This window comes from Anser anser (genome assembly GCF_964211835.1).
Source record: "Anser anser genome assembly, chromosome: 19".
Taxonomy (NCBI): domain Eukaryota; kingdom Metazoa; phylum Chordata; class Aves; order Anseriformes; family Anatidae; genus Anser; species Anser anser.
Window position 1 is genome coordinate 5,217,579 of NC_139740.1, and position 8,996 is coordinate 5,226,574.

Here is an 8,996-nt window from a genome sequence, read left to right on the forward strand (position 1 = left end):
AATCAGAATTTGTTTTAGAGGGCTTTTGCTGGAAGTATGCATTCAGCAAGTGGGAGGTCTTCCCACCTCTCGTCTTTCCTGAAGAAACAGAAGTCCATATTTCCCTTGGAAGTTTTAATTCTTTCAAGAAAATATAGTTTGTTTTTAAGCTGGAGGTTTCAGCTGATTTGGATGAAGTGGCATGTTGCTACCTCTTGGGCTTTAATAGTTTAATTTTACTTTTTTGAAAAAAATAGAAAAAACTTACTTAAATGGGAGCCTTTGTTAGAAAAGGTCATTACAAGTTTTGGAGAAACTTTTGTCTAATTGCAAATTGTTCTTAATAACACTGCATTCCATTTCAGATTTTGTTTCTCACTATTTTATTTACTTTCTGCACCACAATTCCTAGTAGGAAATTTGAGCTAATCCCAACTTTGGAGATATTAACAGCCCTTTTTTTGAGCATGTTATCAGAAACCTGTGAGCATCAGCTTTGATTTAACAGACCTCTGAAGTGCAAGTCTTTTAAATGGAACAGTTCTCAAAAAAGTCTGTTTAGGATCAGCTCCTGGTAAGTCTGCATTATCACTATTGATTCTGACAATTCTTCACATTTCTATTGAAAGTGGAAAGCATTTCTCAGCAATTATCAAGAAATATTTTTAAAAATAAACACGTTTATGGAAGTGTATCTGTATATATGTTTGTTTTTATATATATTTGTATATATGTTTTTAAACAGGCACACTTTTCCCTTTAGAGTCCACAGAAGGTAAACAACTGACACAAAGATTCCCACCCCAAAGCCATCCCATAGTGATTTTCCATTTCTGACTGGCTCTAGCAGCCGCTCAAACCTAGCTGCACAGAGAAAAACAGAGAAAAGCTGTTCCAAGCCAGTGCCCCAGCCCACCTCTGCACCCCACAGCGCCCGATCCCACTGCTGCCTGGGCTGAGCAAGAAGCCGTGGGACTCTGGCTTGGCTTAGCACAGTAGGAAGAAAAAAAGTCTTTCCTTTAGAACTTCTGTTTTTTCATAGCCTGCAAAAAAATAAAGACCTGAAATCAACCTAGTGATCCGACAGCAGCCAGCCTTACACTTTATTCACGTGCCACGGTGGAACCAGCCCAAGTGTAGCACCAGAGAGAAGGAGCCAGGAGTAATTCCCTGTGTTTATTTTCCCTTGGTGTGTGAAGCCAGCTGCCAGACAGAATCACTTACCTCATGGGCATACGGCACCACTGTGAGCTGGGCTGGGGGCAGAGGCGAAGGCTCCAACCTTTGACGTTCAGGGGTCTTGTGCCTTCCTTATAGTAGGAGGAAAAAAACAACAATTTAGGTTTCCGGCTGAAAAAAAAATCGTAACGATACCTACCAAAATCAGTGCTTCTCGCCCCTGTGGCTCTGAAGAGAAGCACGATATCAAGTATAACAAATTTCTTCCACAATGACCTATTTCCACTCAAAACGACATGCCCTATTAGAAGCCCTGGCATATCATCAGGCACTGCAGTGGCTACAAAGGCTTCAATTCAGACACAGCTCTGAATAGCAGCCACATTTTGGAGGCCTGCAAAGGCTGTAGCAAGGCTCAGCATGCCACCCTCTTCCTCCTTGGCAGCTCCACGGCAGCCACTTACAGGGCCTGAGCAATGGAGAAGGACTGCTGACCACCACCCACCTCCCAGCAGGGGAAATCACCCCTCCTGCACGGCTCAGAGCAACCAGCACCAGCCCACAGGAGCAGCAGACATCCACAGGGAGGTCCTGTGCCCCCCCCCCCAGTCCTTCCCCAGCCATCACCCACTGACTGCTCTGCAGAGAGGGAAGGCAAATAAACTGCAGTAGCCATAAAGATCTACTTTATTGCCATCAGCTGATTAAAGCACCCAGTCCCTCAGTCTGGTGCCCCCAGGAAGCATTGCCACCTTACCCCAGCTTCCTCGGGCACCATGCCCCCAGGGGTCAACAGACCCTCCCTTTGCAGGGCCAGGCCCCCCCCCTCCCCAGGACCTTCTGCAGGGTTTGGCTGCTCAGAGCTCCTTGCTTCATCCTCACCTCCGCAAGCTGCTGGTTCTCCCTCCTGGAGGGGCCCAAAAGAGGTTTCTCAAGTGCCTTTTGAAAGGCAGGCTGCTGAAGGGGCTTAGAGGCTCCCACAGCCAGCTTCAGGACATGACAGTGGTTGATTTTTAGCGCAGGTTTTCTGCAAATCCATCCTAGAGAAAGATGAAGAATTAGAGGCTGGTAAAGGGGGAAAAAAGCCCTTTACCTGACAAAGTACCTCAGCAGAGACTCAAAAAACCATTCTGTGCAAGAACTGCAAACCCCAGGCCAGCCCCTCTGGCAGGTGGGCTTTTAGGAATGTAATCGCTGGTGGAAATGGGAACACCTGCATAGAGAGAGGTGCCCTGCAGCTGGGCTGGGGACAGCTCACCAGTGCTCAAGCTCTGTGAAACTCACCAATTTTAACACTCCCACCTTTACCAGTGCCACAGCCCCACTGGCACTGATGTGCCCCCTGCCACCCTGCGGTGCCCCACAGCTCCTTAGGCACCTGCCTGGCTTTTCCCTCAAACAGCAGAGGCAGAAGCCCTGAAGAAGATGATGACCTGTTAATTCCTTCATCTCACCCGTTGTTTTTTCACTTTTACTGTTATTGCAGAGCTTGCAAGTGCTCTGGGACTTGTGCTCCTAGCAATCACCTGCGCTGTCACATGGATGGGCTTTGGCTCCACGGTGAAATGGCTGAAGGGGGGCTGTGGCACTTCTCATCCAGCAGCACCTTCCCCAGTATCACACTGATCCGCCTCCACTTCAGTCCTCTATCAGTGAAAAAAATACATTGTGTGAGTGACATTCAAAACCTCCAGAGCCGAATGAGGCTCCCCCACCTGCTGCCCCGCAGCACGGGGACAGCAGCTGGCCCCAGCCAAAGCAATGCCCCCGTCCTGCAGCAGCGGCGGCTCTGTGGGGTGGAGGCTGGACGGAGGTGCTGGGGTGCTGCTGGACGGGGGTCTTGCGGAGGGAAGAGGTCTCCACGTGCCCTTCCTTCCTCTCCAGTCAGCGCTTTTCATCCCAGCCTCTTTTTCAATGTAGAACATCTCACTGTCACAAGAAAACTTTTCTTTTTTTTCCCCCGACAATGGTACTTGAAAGCCCTCAAAGCTGCCACTTTTCTGTGCTTTGGTTTTGTTCCCTTTCTTCTCCTGCTGGCTCTCTGTCCTGCCCTGCAGATGAGATGTCTGTTCTCCCCCTTTAGCTTCCCCACTTGCCTCTGAAAAAGGAAGAAGAAAAAAGCAGAAGAGAAGAACCTGAGAAAAGAAAAGCAGAAAAAAGACAGGATGATTAAAATAAAAATAGGGGACAACTTGGGGCCAGGTTCCTTTTCCTAGTGTTATTCTTCTCAAAACATTAGTATTTTTTATCACTTTTTTTTTCTTTGACAATTAATTTTGTCAGCTCTATCTAAGTTTGTTAAAGATGTAAATGGGGAACTAAGGCGTGGGCTGGCCAAAAAAAGAAAACCACATTTTTTAAAATTTCCATTTTCAGAACCAATCTCCGTCCTCACAACCAAGCGATGCTTCGCAATCCTTTCACTCTGAGATTTCTCCTAGGTGTTGGGGTCTCTGCTACATTTCTGTGACTTGTGTTAACTGCATTTATTTTCCTGTTCACATATGTTAGGGTTCCCTTTACCTGGATGCAGAACTGATCTCACACACAAACCCCAGCCCACGGCCACCCTGCCGACCACAGCCAGGCTGCCAACAATGATCAGAGACCTGGTCTTCAAGAGGGCTGCAAATACTCCCGTAAGCAGCTAAATCACCTGCTCCAAGCCAGAGGAAGCCAGCCAGATTTAGCTCATTGGTTTATTGTGATCAGAAGAAACCCTGCAAGGAGGCAGGACAGTGGTAGGATGCAGGGCAGGGCATTTTCAGGCCAGCCCAGGATGCCCACACTGGCTGGGAAGAGGCTCCTGAGCTTTCTGGGCTGCCCACAGAGCCTTCAAGTGCTCTAACCCAGAGTGCTGGGGTATTTGAGATCTCAATTATTTATGTGTTCATGCTGTGGGTTAATGCTGACTGACACTAAAACACTGCCTAGATTTAGCTTCATAAAATTTTTATCCCCACTATGAACTGCAAGTCTTTCTCCAATTTCATTTAAAGGAAACAGAGTATTGAAAAGCCTACTGAGGAATTCATGAGCAACCAGCTACAACCTCACTATTCCTCCTAGCCAAATCCTGGGACTTGATTACCATGGCAACATATCATGATTTTAATTCCCTTCCTGATTGACCCTGCACAGAGACTAGTACATCTGCTTGCTTTCCTAGGAGCTTGCCATGCACTTTGGGTGTAAGGTGCATGGTACTTGCTCCTTAGGGCCCGTGAGGGATCCAGGAACAGATGCCACGTCCTTTTAGGGGTGAAACAACCAGAAAAGGTCAATAAAATTCAGCAAACCCAATGCAGCCAATGCTGTTGATGCGCTGACCTTCGAGCATCACAGACACGCAGGTATAGCCAGATCAGTGGGAGCTCCTGGATGGAACAAGTCTGGGGTATTTTGTGTGGTTTTACTTATTGCAGCAACGAGTGGCAGCCTCCACCACTGTGATGAGAACTGGATGAGGAGTGTCTACAAAGATGCAGCTTCTCCAGGGTTGACAAGTCTTTGCTTTGAGATTTGTCTTATTTCAGCAATCACTGCACTCAAAGGAATTTTTTCTCCATTTGTCCCACTAGAGCTGGTTGCAGGCACTGGAGATGCCTTTCCCAATCCATTCGCTGTACCTGCATGAATACAGCATCATCGCTGAGAATGGACAAAGCTCGGTGTGTGCCCATGTCGGTGTCACCCTCCAAAAGATGATTTCAAGCACGTAAAATCAATGGCTTGAGGTGGAAAACCCTTGTTCAGACTCAGAGCCCATCAAGGAGCCCTGTGTGTCACAGACATTTGGGTGCTCACTTCAATGCACTTCATGCATGGAAAAAAATAATCAGAATTCTGATTCTCGCATTAACAGCTCCAAATAATAAAAGAAGTGTGGGCACACACTTCTTACGAAGCAGACACACAAACCCTTGTGATCAGCACTGACAAAGCAGCTTTGTGCATCAGTCACTTGTCACTGCCCATGGAGAGGACTCTTGTAGTTTGGACCTGCCCTCTGAACTCCCTTAACCTGCATTATACATCCATATATTTATTTATTAGTATACTATATGAGATATATATATATAATGCCCAATTTTGTTGCAGACACCCAGAGACTCACAACTCATTTAAGCACAGACAATACACAGGAGATTCACCTTTCTCTAAGCCCAGGAATGAAAGCTCCATTGAAAGGAGCAGATTGAAATCTTAGCAGTCCGGATGTAGCTACCAGGCGGTGTGTTCCTCCACCTCGAGAGATCCAGCCCTTCCTCCTGCTGAAGGGTTAAAAATTTGAACAGAAACCACAGTATTTTCCTTCTTTCTCCGAGCTGTTTTATTTAGTTACCCTTTCATTATTGTTTTCCTTCTTCTAAAATAAAAATAATCGAGGTAATCACAATCATAAAATGGATGTGAGCAAAATGGGTACTGCGGGGTTTATAAAATACAAATTTCCCTTTTCTGGGAAATACGGTCTCTTCTGCACTTAAACTTTTCAAGTCCTGCCCAGCTCCAAAGGTGGCATGGACCCCATAAGACTCGTAAGCCCCCGAAGAGGAAATCACTTAAATATCCAGCCCTCCTCAGGACCCGCTTCAGCGCATGCAGGGGAGCTGCAGCCTGGTTTAAGTGTGGGCTTCAGCACTGCCTTGAACAGGGATGCTTTCTGCATGGGAGCAGGAAAAGACCGTCATTAAGAATAAATTAATGAATGTCTAATAGATGAGCTGGGTACCGCTGTGCCTGCACAGCGATGCCGTCAGCAGGGGCGAATCGTGCAGCTCAGCTAAATGTGCTCGAGCCGAGGGACTGCCACTGGGCTGAAAATATGACCTGCATGAGGTAACCCAGACACAAGCAGGAATCAGCTCCTTCGCCAACAAAGGAGCCCATTGGGTTTGGGTTTTCTTTACCCTTTCCCCCCCCCCCCTTTTTTTTTTTTTAAACTCTTCTGAAAATGACCCAAGAAAAACCTTCCTTGATGTCAGCCAAGCAGTTACTGGCAAAATTTCACTGACATGAAAACAAGGAATCTTTCTTACAGGTTGAGTGTATCCAAATTGCTCCAACCCAGTCAAGCCCTCTTTTATTTTTTTCCATTCCTTTATTTATTTTTGAACTGATAACTGTTCTGTGCATTTAAGTCAGCCAGAAAAGGGGAATTCCACTTTGATTTAGGAAAGGAAAACACCAGTTATTAGCCCGAGACATCATGTAATCTCCTTTAGAAATTAACTGCTATTTCCAAATGACTGGAAAATCCTCAGAGAAGGGCAGGTCTGAATTCTGGGTCTCCTAACCCCAGAGAAGCTCCTCGATACCCTGTGTAGTGGCAGGTAAACAGCTCAGAGTCTGCATTTATGTTGAAAAGCTTCTTTCATTGTCTGTTTTCCACATTAGTGCTGGGGCTTGAACTACATAAGAGATGGCTGTGTTTGCAAATGAGGTATCCCAGATCCTCTTCAGTGTCTGAAATAGAATCCAGTACACCCCAAATAATTACCTTAATGTTTTTTCAGGTGTATGGACCCCAACTTTTGCTGTAGATCCTTCCAGAGTTGTTATTTTGCCCAGAAAAATCAAGATTTTGGGGGGAAGATGCTGCCCTATAACCACTGATTTCATCAACAGCAAGAAGGAAATTCTCATTATTTTAAATGAATCTAGCTCATTTTAAAAAGTCCCATATTATTTACAAACTGGCAGATCTACCCTTATTTGTCACTGCTTCATAGAAATGGGGGAGATGGGCAAAAGTTCAGGTTTTACCCTTTTGATCCTGCCCGGCGTGGGACGTTCTGGTTTCACACAGACAGCCACCTGCGTATGAAGGTAACGAGCTCTGGGTTATCTGACAAACTTCCAGCCATAAATACTTATATCTCTGCTGCCTGACGTAGCCTCAGAGTGCGATTGTTGGTATCTCCCCATGTGTGTGCAAAGCCACGGAGACGTTGCACGGTGCATGGCGGGCACCCAGTACATGTACACATGCAAAAACACGTGGGAAGGCGTCTGTGCAAGGCCCTGCAGCAACCCAGGCTGAGCCCAGTCCCTAATTTTGCAGGTGTACCCATATCACTGAGGTTTGTGGAAGCTTCCTCTCCCCGTTTTCTTATGTTCAGAGCAGCTTTGACTGAGCTGCAGAAAGGCAGGCTGATGGAGGGGCTTGGGCTCAGTGCTGGTCATGGGCAGGGCGATCACTAACGAACACGCTAACCCCTAGGGCTCTGCTTCATCTTCATTTCTGTAGGGCTGCTCCTCCACGGCCCGGCCGTGTGACTGGGGCACATGGCTGGGCTGGGGATCCTCTCGAGCAGCCTCACTGATGCTGCTGAAATGGCAGTGCAAGCCTGAGCTGTCACCACGGGCTCCTTGCAGTCGGGGCAGAGAAACTGCCACTGCCAGAAGATGGTACGGTTCACACTAAGGTAGCTGCCCAAAGCAGAAAAATTTCCACCCTACCTTACACACCACTGAAATTCAGGGTCTACATCTACAGAAGTCCCACCTTGACCTTTCCCTGTGTCTGAGCTCACCTGCTGGCTGCGGGCTTCCCCCCTCGGGTCCCTCCGTCCTGGCTCGGGGCGAGGATCAGCCTCGTCTGACGTGGGACAAGTGGCCTCACTGCAGGCAACAGCGGGTCCCTTCCAGGAAAGGATGCAGCCCCCTGCCAGTGCTAGAAGGAAGGTAAGACACATTTCTGTGATCATGGCACCTTGATGGGTCTTTGCTAAACGGATCTGTTACCTGGTTTTCTCCCCATATTGACCCAAATCCACAGCCAAGTGCAGGATCGACTCCTGCACGCACACTTGTTGCAGACCTTGGTGAGACTCTGGGAAGACAGATGTACCGCTGGCGGCCCTGTACAACGATGTACATTTTTATGCTAAGTACTTTTTTTTTTTAATGTGCTGATTTGTTGGCAACGTGACAGCAAAGTTAATCAGACCTTTCATTGCTTTAACCAGTTTTAAAGGATTTGTAATATTATACTCACTTATTAGAGAGCAGAAGGAAATTGTTTGTCTGATTCAGAATCCGTTATTTATTGTGCAGTAAGAGCACAATCACCTAATGCAGTCAACAGCAGGATATTTTATCTGAGTTTTAGGGAGGTGGGAGTGGAAACCCACTATCCCATCCTACCAAGTGACATAAACCTACTGTGATCTCAGAAGCCACCTCCTGAATACTAAAGAGCTGGGACATAATGGCTTTTAAAGAATATAGTTTCCAATTAGGTCATTGGTTTCAAACACAGGGTGTACTAAATTAGTAACATTTGGTGGTAAATTTCTTTGAAGTTCTCATTAATCTTGGTCTTGGATTTGAACTTTTCTTGGCCATGTTCCTCATAGAATTTGGATCCTGGTTATGTCAAAACAACTGATTAGCCCCACAGTTTGAAGGCAAGGGGGATTAGGTAGGGCGGGTGTTAGATTTCATGAAAGGCCTATTTACCTAGTCGTTTAGCATGACCAAATGGGAGGGCAGCCAACAGGGGCGACGTGCTGGAAGAATTCCAGCGTTCCTGGCTCATTACAGATCTCTGCAGCAAATGGTAGCGTTGCACTTGTGATAGCAGCCACTGTTCACATCCAGCTGCCTGCTGGGCCCAGGCGAGGGCCGAGGATTTCCCCTGCCCCGCGAGGGCCCTGCTGCCTGGTCGGTCAGGCTGCCCGCTTCTTCAGCTCTTGGGAGATCAGAGGAAAGGAGGAAGCACTTCCCAGGAGCATCTTCAGGCGGTGTTGCTTCTTCTTCATGAATGGCCCAAAGCAAACTTCACCTAAAAAATCAATTGAACTCTTTCCGTCAATTCTAACACATTCAAA

The 8,996-nt window shown here is 47.0% G+C and overlaps 1 long non-coding RNA gene across 1 annotated transcript; it reads right to left on the reverse strand.

Moving 5' to 3' along the window:
• Positions 1 to 254: 254 nt before the first annotated feature.
• LOC310883781 lies at positions 255 to 2,420 on the reverse strand. The gene is made up of 4 exons (XR_014573862.1): positions 2,264 to 2,420; positions 2,041 to 2,198; positions 1,204 to 1,289; positions 255 to 1,022 (listed from the first exon to the last, which is right to left on the reverse strand). It is a non-coding gene; the product is annotated as an uncharacterized lncRNA (long non-coding RNA).
• Between the last annotated feature and the right edge of the window lie 6,576 nt (positions 2,421 to 8,996).